This window comes from Triticum aestivum, chromosome 3B (genome assembly GCF_018294505.1).
Source record: "Triticum aestivum cultivar Chinese Spring chromosome 3B, IWGSC CS RefSeq v2.1, whole genome shotgun sequence".
Lineage (NCBI taxonomy): Eukaryota > Viridiplantae > Streptophyta > Magnoliopsida > Poales > Poaceae > Triticum > Triticum aestivum.
The window spans coordinates 71609887-71627370 of NC_057801.1; the positions used below are offsets into that span (position 1 = coordinate 71609887).

At 47.8% G+C, this 17484-nt stretch overlaps 1 pseudogene; it reads right to left on the reverse strand.

Moving 5' to 3' along the window:
• Positions 1–12982, reverse strand: part of LOC123067336 (uncharacterized) — a 36505-nt pseudogene extending 23523 nt beyond the window's left edge.
• Positions 12983–17484: the final 4502 nt, after the last annotated feature.

A 17484-nucleotide genomic window follows, 5' to 3' on the forward strand; every position in this document is an offset into this window, starting at 1 on the left:
GTTCACCTGGACATATGCATTACCAAGTTAAATGTTGATCATTAGTCTTCGCTCAATGAAATCCGCTGTCTAAGCATGTGGAGACTTCCATGCATGATGTTGCTCAATTGGAGTATCGCGCATGAATAAAAGTGTACCCATTTATGGTTTAGTCTAGAATCTTCCATGTATGAATTTTTACTACAGTACTGGTGAAAGACTTACGATGAACCAATTCTTACATCTCCTTTGCCCCCTTCCAAGTCATCATGATTTGATCCCTCCATCTAGGTGTATAAGGGCATGGTTAATACTTAATAGTATAGCCAACTGTTGACTATAAGAAAGTGCCATGTCATCTGTAGCCAACATGTATAACAATCGATATTCAAAAACTAATTCTTAAAGATCATTTGTTGCAAAGCACAATAAGTGTTATTTCTTCACAAGTTTTGGATGCAGGTTGAACAGTTGAACGCTTTTATTTGCCAAAGATACCTTTTTATCTATTTCACCCGGATGCTTGTGAGCTCTAGGGATGAAATAATATCCAAAGAAACCTATCGATACCCGTTACACATGAGATGACCCCCACATCCTTTGTCAAAATAAACAACTCCCCGATCAATGCATTTCACTCTTCGGTGCAACGCACGGGCACCTTCCTACTATAGATTAGTACGACCAAAAATTGAACTAACATTATATATAGTACGATAAATGCTGATGCAAGTCACCTAAAATTATATCATTCAAAACTATGTTCAAATACGAATCCAACGATATTGTTTTTGTTGACATGTACTAACATTTTGTCAGTTAAATCTTCAGTCAAATTCAATGGGGGACTAATAAACCACGACCGATGTAGTACAAGTGTAGAGGGCGGAGCTGCACGGGAGTCTCACACCTCTTGTGGCACGGCAGTAAAGCCGCCATATCACAAAACCCAACCACTGCCAGTAATAAGTGGCCTGGTAAAATAAACGGACAAGCAACCATCACATCCCTCTGTGTTTTTTGCATTTAATCTCTCTGCATTTACTTTCTCCGGTTCATCCCGCAAACTCGATCCCTAGCTACTACTCCTAGTATCCCTAGCTACTACTCCTAGGGCTAGTTCTTTTGGCGGCTTAAAAAATAAGCCGTCTCTTCCCCAGCTTTTCCCTAAGACTAGTCACAATGGAGAGTAACATTAAGGCACCTCACTCATTTATTTGGACTTCTAAATACTACCTCCGTCCTGGTTTGTAGCTCCCTTTTGTAGTTTGTGTTAAATTTTGACTAAAGATTTAACTAACAAAATGTTAATGCATGTCAAGAAAAAATATTTCATTGGATTCGTATTTGAACATAGTTTTCAAAAATATAATGTTTCATGACATGCGTGAACATTTTGTTAGTTTAATCTATGGTCAAAATTTAATGGGACAAATAAACCCGGACGGAGGTAGTACTACAAGTACTCCCTTCATTTTTATATACAAGGCCACAAACTCAAATTACAGGTACCAAGATAAAAATCAATGTGTGCTTTACAAGCCAATTTATTTTCTCGTTTACCGGGTTAATTAATAGGGTGCATGCACATTAGAAGAAATTGAGTGGCCGTGAGAGAGGAAGTAGATGAGTTTGTCATTATCATCCAGTACATGCATGCTAGTAATTAAGCCATGGGTTACTAGTACGAGGAAACATCATTAATATGTGTCTCGATTACTGTTGGTGGTCTTGTATAGATGCAAAATGTATTTTTATAGTGGCCTTGTATACAAAAATGGAGGGAGTACCTCCATCCTGGTTTATTCATCACCATTGTAATTTTTGGTAAATTTTGACCAAAGATTTAACTGATAAAATTTTAGTGCATGTGACATCACAAACATTTCATTAGTTAAATTTATGATCAAAATTTGACACAGATTATAATGGGGACCAATAAACCAGGACGGAGCTAGTAGTAAAGGGATTACTACTAATCTAGAAGCCTAAACGAACTGGCCCCTGGTACTCCTACTAGTAGTACTAGTACTCAAGTTGGAATTCCAATTGCACAGCATAACTTGTTATGCAAAAAATTCGATACAAGGTGTAGGAAGGAGTTTGGGAATTTGCATGCCTTTCCGACCAGTGAGATACTCCATACAAAGTACGACAGAGAAATAACCACAGAGAAGAAAGCTAAAAGTAAACAATCAAACGAGCATTTTTGCATTTGTTTTGCATTGAATCATTTCACAAGCTTGACTAGTGTTGTTTTTTTACTTTTACAAAAACCGCATCGTAATGTTAAAACGTGCATTTGCCCGTACATAAGTAATAGTAGTACTCCCTCCGTCTAGGTGTATAAAGTCTTCCCTCCTACTTGGTCACAACCAAATATGACTTATTCACCTGGACGGAGGGAGTAGCACAGTCTGCAAGCATATATATAGAGAGAGAGAGAGAGACGTGTAGTGCGATAGTATATAGTACTAAAGTTTGTGATGGATGCACCTACTTACAAAATGCGTACGGGTACACAAGGTTTCCAAACTTTCCCTCTTACATACTTAATTAAGCATGCTAATAATTCCCGAACGTTCGGGATTTATCATTTGCGTCCCAAAACTAATGAGATCACCTTACGAAACTAAATTATACTCCCTACCAAAAGCCACGGCACTCGCAGGAGCGCTTGCGGCGCGCCACGAGTGCCCTGGTGCGCGGTCGTTTCCTAGTGCGCCGACACAACGCCTCTTCCTCAGCCTCGCAACTCGCAAGGTGCTGATTGGCGGCTTGCTGGCAGGCGAGCGCGATCTCTCTGGTGTGGTGATCCGGCGCCAGCAGGTACTCCTCCTTGCTGAAAACATGCACCCGGTCCATGTACCGCCAAGCATAGATGAGGCGCTTGGGCCCGACTGCACTCAGGGCTTTGGCACGGGCGTCCTCCGCCACCCTCACGGCCCTTGCACGAGCCTTCTACCAAAGATCCAATTGCCTGACTCTCTCCGACGCGACATAGACCTGCCAGGTAGCTTGCCCCGCGACGCGCTTCTCTTCCTCGGCCTTCTTCTCCGCCTCTATTTTGGCGTGCTCTACTGGCGGCAAAGCCTCCCACATGATGACATCCATTTCTTTCCAAAGCTCCTCAAGGCTGGGGGGCTCGGCGGGCGGCGCGGCGTTCTCCTCGTAGTGGGGAGCCGATGCGTCCTTCGACGCGCCTGCTAGCGAGATTGGGAACACCGACGCGTCCACCTAGACGCGTCACGGCGAGGAGTGGAACGCCGACGCGTCCTCCTCGACTAGTAGCGGCGAGGAACGGAATGGCGACGCGTAACCATCCGGGCGGTGCAGCGAGGGGTGCTTAGGGCTTGGGATGGGCGATGCCATGGCGGTCGACGTGAGAGGGAGTGGGAGGAGATAGCGATGAACGTGAGCGTTCTTCCGAATGCTGTGGGAGGCGCAGTATTTATAGCGAGCAATGGCACACCTACATAAGATATGGACTAAGCTGCACTGACTTAACTGTAGGTCCAGTTGCGTCACTGACATGTGGGCCAGACCCTTGTTGGGCCCATATGTCAGTGACCCAATGCACCTGCAGTTAAGTAACTGAAGCAGCGTCCCAAAAGATATGTTGCGTGATTAACGTAACAACTACGTGGGCATATTTGCTGGAGTAAATTACGGGGGAAGGAAGGGGTGGAAATATTGCTGGTCACAACGGATTGGACGAGCGTTGGGGGAGGAGAGTCATGCATGCAGATTTTTTCCACACGGGGTGGAGTGGTGGGACCGCCAGAGGGATAAGGAGAGTCTGGCAGGCATATTGTTTCCACACATGGAGAGGAAAAGATTTGGAGACGAACGGACTTCCTGCAGGTATGGGGAACGGTGCATAATAAGTCACCTTACATGTCGGGCTATGTATAGTCTCAAGTCATTAAAAACATACACGCCCCACACATGTTCATATTTCAAGGTGCACTAAATTATTGCATGTGATGATTAAGGCTGGCCATAATGGTGGTATTTTAGCTAGTATCATGCACACGGGAATAGCAAACATGCTGATGTGGCAAAGAATTAAAGAAGGGAGGGGGGTTAGAGTAACTAGTGTTCATGCATGCATTAGTAAACACATTTTTTTGTGGAGAACGACAGCATTATTTGAGTACTATTGCAGACTTCAAAAACTATTCCGCCGCCTCTACTATCTTGCTAAGAGTAGGTGAAATGTTTGAATCGAGCCCTTTAAACTAGAAGCGAGGTAGTAGTACTTTAATAGCTAACCTTGTTGTGATGACAAGATAGAACATGCCACGCACCTGGACGGAGGAACTAGTTTGCATTGTGCATTTAAGTTTTGTCTGAAGTCAATGTACCTATACTTTGACCAAACTTATAGAAAAATGTATCAACATTCACAATGTCAAATCAATATTTTTACACTCATTATAAAACGTAGTTCTTATACTCATTATAATCAGTATTGTAGATATTGATATTTTTAGTATAAATTTGCTCAAACACTTTGCAAACGGTTGACGGAGTAAAAAGGACCAGAGGGAGCATCATGCATGCGGAGTAGGCAAAAAAATTGATCATTTATAGCCGGTCGAAGTCTCAAAGGGCGCGACTGCGCGTGGGAGGCGAAGGTCGTGGGAGGCGCGACGGTTGACGGAATTAAGTGAAGTTACATCCATGCGCCGGCATGGCGTGCGAACAGGCAGAAGCTATACCGGCAGGCCTACGATATGGGTCTAGTAGACATGACATCTAGTGGGTCCCGCATAGTTCTCGAGAACTCTTTGGGGGCTTGCAGCCGTTTATCCACCGGGCAAGCCAGCAACCCCACGCCGTTCGCATGCCCTACTCGTCCCTGTCTTCTACCTTACAACAGTTTGCTCCCAGTCATCCCGTCCTTTCGCATTAGTTTGCTCCCAGTTTTTTTGCGGGGTACAACCGTTCAACTTCTCCTAACCCTCGTCCAAAACCATGGCCTCCCAAATCTCCATGGTCGCCGCTGAGTACCAGGTTAGAGCCATCGCCGGCGATGAGTTTATCGTCATCTACACACGTCGATCCGCGACGGTGAAAGCATGGCTTGCTCGTTTCCTACGCATGTTCAACAGTTCAACGGATGAGTGGGTCGCTGGGCTAGATGTTGAGTACACCATAGTCCTGGAAAGAGAGAAGATTCTAAAGGAGGCAGAGAGGAAGAAGACCACCGTGATCCAAGTTTGCGTACATAACGTTTGCTTGGTCTACCACATATGTCATGCCGACGTTGAGTGCCGGGATTTTAAGAAGTTCCTCAAGGACAAAAGAGTGAAATTGGTTATTGTAGACTTTAGGAACAACGGGGATGTCCTGCATCGGATAGGCCTCGTTGTAGGCCAGCCCTTCGATCTCCAGAAGGAAAGCCTGGTGTCCTCCTCTCAACCTTCAATGCTGACCCTGGCAGTAGCCATGATTGATCCTTCGTACGCTAAACTGAAGAAATCTCATCACGAGTTTCATCATGCATGGGAGTCGAAGACATTAGATGAAGATCACATCATGTACGCAGCAATGGATGCCTACCTTTGTTTAAATATCTACAAGGGTTGGATGAAGAAGCAGAGCCTAGTGTCCGGTTCAAGCAAAGAAGTGTCAGCGAAGAGGAAGAGGAAGAGGGACGAGGACGAAGTCGAGGACGTGGACTCGGACTCCGAGTAGGTGGCAGTGCCGTCGCTCATGCTGGTTCTACTACAGTGTCAAGCGGACTAGTTTCTTAGTTTATTTTCAAGGGTGTGTTGTGATGAGGCCCCAGCAGAACTATGTTTATTTTATTTCTCATTATTTGAACTCTTTAGTACGTACAGTAGTACTAGTACTATGTCTTACTACTGTTCTTCTTGCAGTTGGTAGTACAGCTCGTATCTTCATGTTCCTACTATACTTAATACATTCATACTAGTAGTATAATTTGGGTCAGTCGATTTGTGAAAGAAGTTCGATGGAGCGAAGGAAGAAGACGGCAGAAGAGGTGGAAGAAGCCCTTCTAGCCATCCATGTTGCATAACGGCTCACAAGAGTCGACTGACCCAAATTTCTCCTTCAGATTGCAGGATCCACGTGGCATTCAAGGTCTTGAAGGTAGATTCTGCGTCCGCACCCAGCCGGTTTGCGGGCTCGACGCACGCGCAACCGGCTTCCGTCGTGACAGCCACCATGCGTGCCTCCTCCACGCGGGCGGAGACGACAATGACATGCTAGTTCCTCCTCGCTGGCATGCTGGAGCACGCGCTCGTCCTCCTCTTTGTCCGTTGCGTGCATAGACGCGGCTCCACCAGCTGCTCCTGTGCTTGGAAGCGTGGCGGCATCGCCAGGAGGGACTGCAGACGACGTGAGCGGGCGAGTCTTCGGCTTCATGGCACACGGATGGCGGCGACACGGCGGTGATGGGCGAGAAATTGTTGGCCGGAGCAGGCGGGCGCCGGCATGTGCAACAGCGGCGGCGGCATATTGATGAGTGTGCGTATGGGAGCTTACTTTAGTTTTATATAAGGTTGGTCAAACTTAAAAGAAAATTGTACTAGTACACGTAAACATTAGACTTGGGCAGCGCTTTTATTAGTTAGTATCACAGCCACGATACAGAATCCTGTTCAAGCGTGTGAACCGCGGCCGCGCGGTCGATCAAACGGTGCGTCACTGTGTCATGCTCGAAGGACATCCACCGAACCTTTTTGTGTGTGTGAAAACAATCCCCAAATATTAATCTACTTTTTTTTCCTGAAAAAGTTCTTGATGCTGCAATATTTCCATATATTTGAATTTAACTCCAATTCGTGTTTATTTGGATTTGGACGTTTTAGCTGCGCCCTAGTTTTTTTTAATACTGATTTTGTGTGTGTGACTGAGACAGAACGTGTGTATGTGTCCATATGTGTGTTGTGGCGGAAGGGCAATGTGGAGACGGTGTGCGTGTGATACAGACATAGAGAGGTGTGAATGTGCAAATGATCATGCATGAGTGAGACATAGACAGATGCCGATACGTTGTGTATACATGAGAGAACGATCTTCTAGTTTACTTGTGTTTGTGTGTGTGTGTGAGATGAGTATCCGTAACACAAAAACCATCTCTCTCGATTCGTCCATCCCTCACACGATCACATGTAACACATGCATCAACGCGCATATTTTGACACCCTCACCCGGCCCCTGTCCACCTCAAGGCCCGCACAATCTGTTCGTGAATACCCATTTCTCTCCTTAGGTTTGTTTTCTCTCAATATCTGACACACACACACACACAGACACACACCCTCCCCCGAGCACACAATTCATCCCCATCCAAGGTTATACGGCGACCACTCTCGCTTGTGCTTCTTTGCACCCCAACATGCACAACACCTCAATCTTCAAAGAGGGCGTCGAGGAGATCGAAGATGGCGACCACACCGCGCTAGAGAATGTGGAGCCATTTGGAAGCAGGATGATGTGACGACGGCTGACTGACTCCTCCCCCCACCCTCTCTCTCTCTCGCACAAAATTACCAATCCCTCTCTCCCACGCACAAAATTATCAATCCCTCAACCCACGAGATCCTTCCCCTCTCGTCCATGTTTTTCCAGCTCTATCATCACACATGTTGTCTCTTCTCCTTCCACGTATACAAAATCCGGATGCACACGCATCTCACATATATTACATGTCTCCATCTTTCTCACAGACCTAACTTCTTCCTCTCTCTTTCTCTCTCTATCTCTCTCTGTGTGTCATTAGGTTTGTCTCCTACTCTCTTGTCCACATACATACAATCTTTCCCACCCTATCTGCTCCATCTTTGCAAGCTCTCTCTGTACGTTTCATTCACACATTGGGATATGTTCAAAATGTTGCTTCTATAATGGCTAATGTAGAGTGATGGTTGGTTTTGTTGCATCCTACAAAGTAATAACTATGAAATGCATTTAGATTCTCATTTGACTGGGATTATGTGAGTTTGAGGATGTTGTGAAGTACTATAGACCTTGTATCTCTACTCCTAATGGATCAGTTGGTAGTTTCCGCCGGTCAATTTTCGTCCCACCTACCATGGTTTTTTTTCGTCCCATCTTCGTTGGTTTTTTTTCGTAGATTTTTTTTCGTCTCCTCCCCCACCCCCACCCCACCCCACGCACACAGACGGCAGCCCAGAAAAAAGCCTCGCAAAAACCACTCCTATCGATCCCCTTGAGAACACAGCGCCACCGTCGAGCGATCTCGAGGTCACAGCGCCGCCGTCGTGCGATCTCGGAACTGACGCAAACGCACGAGAACACCGCCGCTGCCATGCCGGATCTCGCCTCCATGTTACAGGATTGCCGCCATGGTTCTGGATCGCCGCCGCGGACGTCACGTCAGCGCCGCCGTAGATCTCCAAGGGCGTGGTCACATTGCCGTGATTGGAGGAGACCGTCCCGGCCTTCCCTATTTGGAGGACGAACAGAGGTATTTTGAGGCCCATGTACGTCAATCTCCGCCTCCGCTTTCCTCCTTTCCCATCGAGGGCCGCCGCTGCTGCTCCGTCTTCTATCTCATGTCTCTCTCTGAATGGTGGCGATGGTGGTCGGGGGCTCCGATGGGGAGGCCCGCAAGGGGGAAACGGAAAGCGGTGGAGGAGCGAAGGCCATGGCCGAGAAGCAGGTTATGCGCCGCCATTTGGACAGGAAAGTGGGCAGTTCGAAGGTACCTAGGAATTTCGGAGGGGCTGAGCAGGACAGCCAAGGGCGTCGCCAAGGTCTTCGGCGTCCAGCCGTCCACGCCTTGAGGTATATTCATGTTTTCTTACACGAACTGCCATCTCCAAATCTCCATGTCCACGCCCATAGATTTGATCCATTCTCCATGGCCTCCATGCAGTTCATCTCCCAACTGCTGATGGGATGTGCCTTGATCTACCTCTGGACTAGAACCACAATTAGTCATTGGGTCAATCACAGAACCTATCAGCAGGACATTATTTCCTGTTCCTGTACTCGACGAGGTAGTTGTAATGCAATTTAGTATCAATACTAATACAGTATCTATGTGATTAATTCTAAACTTTGTATACTCACTTTGCAGGATCATTTTCACAGTATATTATTTCTGTTTAACTCTTTAATGTCTTAGTGTACATCTTTGTTTTCATTCTCTATAGTGGGCAACAATTTGCTCTATGTGCACAGACACTGATAAATTTGAGTTGGTACGTAGTGTTTTAGTGTACTATATAATCTCATTTGCTCTTTTGATAGATTTCACATTTTGTTCGACCTGTACTTTATCTGTTATTGTTTTCAGCCCATTAGAACAAACGATTTATGATGGTCACATGTAACTGCGTTCTTATTTGATCATGCAATTGTCCTTTTTTTCTTCTTCTTGTTTTGTGTATATTGATGGATGCACTTTGTATAGAACTGAAGATTAAGAGGAAGAGAAACATTAGGAGCGGGTCAACAAGTTTCATTACCGATCTGATCACGCAATTGTCCTTTCCCCCTGTTTTCTATAGATTGATGGATGAGCTTTTTATAGAACTGATGATTAAGAGGGAGAGAAACATTAGACGCTTCAGAAAGTTTCGTTATGGAGGCAAAAATAATTTGTTGGTTCATATAGGAAATTGGATGACTATTGTAATATGAGTGTTGACAAGCTGAAGAAGATGGCCGGTGCCCTGTGCCGGAGGCAAGGGCAGTGTGCACATGTGCTTTCTATGTTAACCTATCATCCGTCGGTAGTGTCATTGGTTTTGCTACAAGCAGTAGCATTTCCCGCTTTCAACACGTTATCTGTTCTACATGTATCCATTTCCCGCTTTCTACAGTATAGTAGTTCTTTTCTATGGTACAGTACACACAAGTACGTAGTGTTTATTGTTCATGGTTGAATTCTAAATGCAGATTTATGGATGACTGTTTATTTTACTTAAGAAGTAATTCGTGTGTTCAAGAACAACTGTCGATCATGATCTTATAAGCCTGTCTACTGAAATATCGTTTTGCGAGTGCACATATATGATTTACAAATAGATCAATGTTCATTGATTAATGTGACATATGTACTAATCAGTGTAGTGTATCTACATCGACATGCCAACCAACAGTAGTCGGGGCAGCGACAGGGTGGTGCAACTGGACCTGGACCTGGAGGTTGCCCCCTGGGCCCGTCGCCATCGGTTGAGATGAAGCAGGTGAATAAGAAGGGGGTGGCGACGAAGATGGTGGAGTGGCATATGCGAGAGGTGGAGGAGATCAGCAATTAATTCAAGAGGGAGGTTGTTCTCATCAACGGCTCAGAGGCGGAGCAAGTGGGCAAGGCCTCTTGCTCAACAAGATTGCTGAGATCTGTTAATTTTAATTTTTGAAATGCTGAAATCTGTTCAGATGCTTTGTTTACTAGCTAAAAAATTGCAGCAGATAAGGACAGAAATTTGTTGATTTTTCTCAACATGGTGCCGCTTGATCAGTACTCAATGAAGATGAACTGACCATCATAGCCGGTGTTGATTACAGGTAAACGCACTGAATTTTCCATTGTGCCAAAACTAACGTATTAGAATCTTTCTAATTGTTGCTACCACATTTCATAGTAAGAACACGATGGTGCAAAGGAATCTCATTATCTAGCCATATGTAATCTCGGTTTCTTAATATGCAAACTGTCATAAGAGTTAGCCCACATTAATGTTGCTCCATTTTTGCTATCTATTGATCTATGACAAAGGGGATGTGCTGGCGCCAGTGCTTGTTGCTAACTTGCTATTCAAAGAAAGGAGTGGATCTGGCAATATGAAAATCAATAAAGGTCATCTTTCCTATGGCTTTTGTTATTAGGTACATGCAGTGTGTGTCACTTCCTTAGATCATATCTGGTTCCTAAAGTTTTAGATGTTTCATATAACCATCGGGTGCCTTTTAGGAAAAATATGACCATCTGTTATCCCATATGGCAGTCCTTGTACATGTTTCTTTTATCTGCTTTAAAAATTTATTGTGAAGCAAAATAAAGTTGTATGTAAGAATATCATAGGTTGTGTTTATATATACAAGGATCGCTTCAAGTTCCTAATTTTTTTAGTGAAGCATTAAGTTGAGAATGTAGAATGGGGGACCAAAATACTTTTTATGTAAGTACCGGAGGAGGAATTGAAATTAGTCTACCTTGTGTGTGTTTGTGTGTGTGTGTGTGTGTGTGCGTGTGTGTGTGTGTGTGTGCGCGCGCGCGTGCTTGTGTGTCCACTTATCTCTTGTCCAGGATTAGTTGTCCCTAATGCTTGGTTTTCATTTTATACCAGCGTATAATTGTTGTTTCTGAAACCCTATGCACAAACTTCTCTGGTCAACCGTCCTTGTGCCGAATTGGCCCTGAAATTCTATGGACCCTTCAAGGTGACAGAGAAGATTGGCGCAGCCGCTTATCGCCTAGATCTTCCTCTAGACTGCTTAATTCATCTGGTGTTCCACGTTTTACAGTTGAAGCCCTTCACTGCTGACTATTCTCCAGTATTTGCTGAACTACCAGCATCACCTGACCTATCTACAATTTCTCTTCATCCTGAGGCGATCCTGGAGCGTCGTTTGGTTAAGAAAGGAAATGAAGCGACTCCGCAGATCAGGGTCAAGTGGCAAGGACTTGCAGAGGATCACACTACCTGGGAAGATTACAACGTTCTTCGAGCACGTTTTCCACTTAGTTCTCTTTGGGATGGGGCTTCGTCTTCAGGTGGGGATAGTGTCACACCCCCACCTTGACTATGTCTGTGGTGGTGACGGACAGCGTGGAGCTAAGGGTGGGATCCTTGGTCAGTCAGTTGTTGGCTAGCTTTGGGCTGTGTAGTGTGTGCATGTGCTGAGTTGTATGGGGACGATATAACCCCAGCGTGTGAGTCATGTACGGGTATCGAAAATGAAAGGAAATATCTGAATCTCTCTCTTGTTCTCTGAACTCTCTTGTTCTCTCTCTCAGCCCCTCTTCTCCTACCAATCCACCATGAATCCTGTGAGATCCATCTCAGGGGGCCTCACATCTCGCCTGTTGCTTCCCTGCTTGCATGCTGCTCCTGACAGCTGCTCGATCCAATTACACATACGCCGCCACCGCTGTGAACGATATGCTCTGATTGCTTTCCCTGCCGTGAGATCTTCCATCAATAGATCGCCCTTCCATCATGGATTTCTTCGCGCTGCTACACGATTTAACCCGCCAGGACACCGCCTACTATTCTCCTCGACCTACATCGAGACAGCCCTTCGCTTTGCGACTTTTTGAAATTCCTTCCTCGGCTTCCTCTTGATCAATCAGCAACCTCCGAACAACTTATCTTTGATACCACTTGTTAAAATAAATCCGAAGCGCTCCGTCGATCATCTGAGGACCAAGCAATCACACAAGGCACGACACTGAGATTTGTTAACGAGGTTCACCATCATGGCTACATCCCTGGGGACTGACTACGGGCGCTCCTCCTCATGACACCGCTATAATACCGTACACCGGCCGCCCAGGCCCCGGCACACGCCGCCGGCTCCCCCGCGTGCATGTGCTATTATGTTGGCATATGTTACATCGTGTGTCTATCCTTGCTATATATGAGAGGCCTAGGATAAAAGTGTCCTACTAGGACACAACTCTATATCATATGTAAACACAATACTACTCAGAGTTCAACTGTAACCTACCTTATACAATAATATTCGACACAACTCTAACAGATGGCTCTTGCCGTATCTTATACCAAATTTGAGCTCCCACAAATAATTAAAGGTTGTAGAAATCGTACACTTCCTTGAGAGAGTCAAAACTCATTCCAGTTTCGGGAGTGACCACACTGTCTGATGATTTATCAGCATACCTCCTGATTGTTTCTTTCAATGGAGTAACCCCCCAGGGCATGGTTTTCTGTCAGCAGGTGCACGGCCAACTCTCAACATGCAAGAGCAAAATATCCCAAGTTTTGTAGATGAATCTCAATTTATAGCAAGGCCTTTTCTTTATCATGGTAAAACCCCATTTTACTGATGAGTGACACAACCCACTTTCTGCGACAAACGGGATAGCATTGCATTTTAGAACTACTACCTTCGTACCAAAATATAAGACGTTTTTGCAGTTCGAGTTTTGCAGTTCAATTTGAATTGCAAAAACATCTTATATTTTGGTACAGAGGGCTTACATGGCAGGGCATCCAAGGCATCCAAATTCATATCATAATTTTTATATCACAATTTTAGCAGGGCACCCAATTCCTTGATTTTGTCTAATGGTTTCTTTTTACCTACAAAACATACCAAGCTACCTGTGTCAAACGGTTTAGCATTTAAAATCACACCAGGAATTCGCTATAAAGTGACTTAAATTAATATTTTGCCGACATTGGGTTTTAAGGGGCTACCAATCGACCCAAGTGAGCATAAATTCAGACATCTCCTAAAATGACAAAGGCATGAAAATTGCAGAGTCATCTCACCTCCTAGTCCACCCAGGGGCCTCTAGGTTCACTTTCCCGGTGGATTACACGGACTGTGTCAGAGACACCTTCCTCTTGTCGCATGTGTCACGTTGGCTAGTAGCGCCGTCGAGGTGCTCCACCACAACAGCACACGAAGAGTCTGTTAGACTGTATATGTATACGTAGGCTTGTTTATACGTAGACTTGTGTATACACCTTGTACTTGTACCCTTTGGTACTTATATATAATGAGATAGCCGCACCCCCAAGGGTGTCGAGCAGTTGCCCCAATATCCTGGTTTAACATGGTATCAGACTAGAGTTTCTTGTGTCTTCCGCTGCACCCCCTCGCACCGCCGCCGATCGTCATCGCCGCCTCGCCCGATGGCCTCCGTCAACCCCGCCGCCGCCTCGGCTTCCTCCACTGCTGGCGCACCGGTCGCCCCTTCGTCGCCCTTCCTCGTGTCCCCCCCACTCGCCACGGCCTGGCGGCAGCCGCTGCTGCCCGCCGAAGGCCATCTGCAAGGCGGGCAGGAGCAGGGCGGGCCGGGCCATCCGCAGCCGCAGGTCGCTGCTAGCGGCGCCACTTCCTCGACCCTCGCCCTCGCGCCGCCGCCTCTTCGTGGCCCTGCACCGCCCGCCTACGGGATGGCTCCCCCCCAACCTTACGGAGCCCCTCCGCCCTACGACGCCCATCATCCATATGGCGCGCGCCAGCCCTACGCCTCGTGGTACGGCGCCCCTGCACCAACCTACGGCGCCGCGCCACCGATGCCCTCCGCTTGGCCGACGCCTCCGTCATCACAGATGGCGTCGTCGCCCTATGGAGCGGCCTACGGTGCCGCGCCCGCCGTGTCCTCGGGTGCCCCGCCCAGTCCGGCCGATGCCCCTGCCGGTCCTGGCTACGAGGCGTCCTTGGCCCTTGCTCCCCATGCTGATGTGCAGAACATGGGTCTCCATGCGGGTTATGCTCCGGCGCCATCACCGTTCTACTTCTCGCATCTCCTTCCGGTGAAGCTTACACCGGACAACTACCTGTCCTGGCGGGCGCAGGTGCTTCCCCTCCTACGGAGTCGCTACTTGGAGGGCTATGTTGATGGCTCTATCCCGTGTCCGCCGCCGTATCATCCGGCTCATCATGTTTGGGTGGCTCAAGACCAGGCGATACTTTCGGCCATTCAGTCCTCGCTCACTCCAAGCGTGTCGTCGCTTGTCATCTTCGCTGCGACATCTCGGGAGGCTTGGTCTGCGCTTCACAGCGGTTTTGCCTCTCAGTCTCAGGCGCGTGCTCACTCTATCCGCACTGAGTTGGGGGAGACCAAGCTTGGTGGCCTCACTATCATGGAGTACTTCAACAAGATGTTAGGTCTTGCCGATACGCGGGCCTCCATTGGCCAGCCCCTTGGAGATGAGGACTTCACCACTCATGTGCTCAGTGGCCTCGATGATGACTATGATAATCTTATTGAGAACGTCCATGGTCGCGAGGCGCCTCTCCCACCGCGGAAACTGTACGCGCGGCTCATTGGTCGCGAACAGCGCATCAAAGCGCGTCGATCTACTCTGAGTTTTGCCTCTGCTAACACCACGACCCATGGCAAATCGCAGAAGCCGTCGCTCCCTGCCAAGCCGGCGGCTCCATCTCAGCCCTCATGGGGCACCGCGCCATCCATCACAGGAGGATCACGGCCGATGGCTTGCTGCCCCAGTTGTGGCGCTCAGCAGGCATGCCAACTGTGTGGGATTGAGCGCCACGTAGCTTCTCGCTGTCATCGCCGCTACAAGCAAGATTTCCTTGGCCTAGGCAACAATGGCAAGGGGAATGAAAAACAGGCGGCCGCTGCGGTAGTGGGTCATGAGCACGGGCGTACTCCATCCTACTCGATTGATCCCACGTGGTACATGGACACGGGAGCTACCAACCACCTCACCAACGACATGGGCAAGCTTTCAGTCCAGGAGCCATATCACGGTCATGATCAGGTGCACACCGCCAACGGAGCAAGTATGCGCATCTCCCATGTTGGTCAGGCATCCCTTCTTGCACACAATTCATGAAAACTGCATCTGTCTAACATTCTTCGTATTCCTACTGCTTCGCGTAGTTTGTTGTCTGTTCCACAACTTACTCGTGACAATAATGTCCTTGCTGAATTTCACCCTTTTCATTTCTTTATCAAGGATCGGGACACGAGGGTCGTTCTGCTTAGCGGCCGTCTTCGCCGTGGCTTGTATGCACTTGACGCGCCAACCGCACCTCCCATGCAGTTTTCTCCTCAGGCGTTCAGTGGTGTTCGTGTCTCACCTACACATTGGCACGCGCAACTTGGTCATCCTACCGCTCCCATAGTCCGTCATGTGTTGCATCGTCATGAGCTACCAGTTGTGTCAAATAAAACTGCTGAAACTATTTGCGATGCCTGTCAGCAGGGCAAGAGTCACCAACTCCCGTTTTCAGAGTCTAGTCGTGTTGTGAAACATCCTCTTGAGCTTATTTTTTTCCGATGTATGGGGTCATGCCTAAACGTCTGTTAGTGGCCACAATTATTATGTTAGTTTCATTGATGCTTACAGTCGGTTTACCTGGCTCTATCTTATTAAGAAAAAAATCTGATGTGTTTGATGTGTTTATATAGTTTCAAGCACATGTTGAGCGTCTCCTTCGCCAGAAAATTATTCATGTCCAAAGCGACTGGGGGGGTGAATATCACAACCTCAACTCGTTCTTTAACAAACTTAGGATTGCACACCGTGTGTCTTGCCCTCGTACACATCACCAGAATGGGACTGCCGAACGTAAGCATCGTCATCTTGTAGAAACTGGCATCACCTTATTAGCTCATGCCTCCGTACCTTTTAGGTTTTGGAGTGATGCTTTCTCCACTGCCTGTTTTTTGATCAATAGGCTGCCCTCACGACTACTGGATATGAAAACTCCACTTGAACTCTTGCTCAATGAAATCCCAGACTACACCTTTCTCAAAGTCTTCGGGTGTGCATGTTGGCCTCATTTGCGTCCGTATAATAAACATAAGCTAGAGTTTTGGTCGAAAAAGTGTGTTTTTCTTGGGTATAGTTCCCTTCACAAAGGGTACAAATGCCTACATGTTCCCACCAATCGCGTTTACATTTCTCGTGACGTTGTATTTGATGAGAATGTGTTTCTCTTTCGTGCACTTCCGAATACCTCTATCACTCTTATGCCAGACGTTTCTTCTACCACACCTATGCCTGATCAATTTGTGGATGTTGCATATGCTCCTGTGTTGCTCCCTAACCATGCTGCAGGTGTTGGCCGTGGCGCTCGTCTTGAGCTTCTTGAGGAACAGGCACCGGCGCATGCTTCGCGTTCAGAGGACGATCGCGTGCATGGGGCATGCATACCGGGCGGTACTCAGCAACCCGCGGGAGCTGCGCCCGCAGCTGCCTCGCGGGCATCGCCCTCACCCGACGCCGCCCCGCGAGCGTCGTCCTCGCCCGCCTCGTGGGAGTCGCCCGAGCCGGCCTCGCAGGAGGCTTCTCCTGGGCCGGCCATGCCAGGCTCGCATGGGCCGGCTTCGGCTCCTGATGGGCCGGCCACCCCAGGCTCGCCCGCTCCTTCAGCACCCAGTGGCTCCGGCGTGGGCCTGGGCGACTTGGCCTTGTCGGGCTCCACACCGCCCACTTCTCCGACGCCAAGTGGCTCTGGCGTGAGCCTTGGCGACTCGGCGTCGCCTCCTTCGTCGCCTGCATCAAGCCCTGCGCCGCCACCACAACCCGCTGCTCCTCGACATCGCACACGCAGTCAGACAGGTGTTTTTCAGCCTAAGATCCGGACCGATGGGACTGTAGCGTGGCTCGCCGCGTGCATGGCTCATGCTGCTGAGGATCCTACTGCCGAGCCTCGCCATTTTCAGGCTGCACTAGGCATTCTCCACTGGCGTGCCGTGATGGAACAGGAGTTTCAAGCGTTGCTGAAGAACGACACCTGGCAGCTTGTTCCTCCAGTATCTGGGGTCAATATCATTGACTCTAAGTGGGTGTTTAAAGTTAAACGGCATGCTGATGGCTC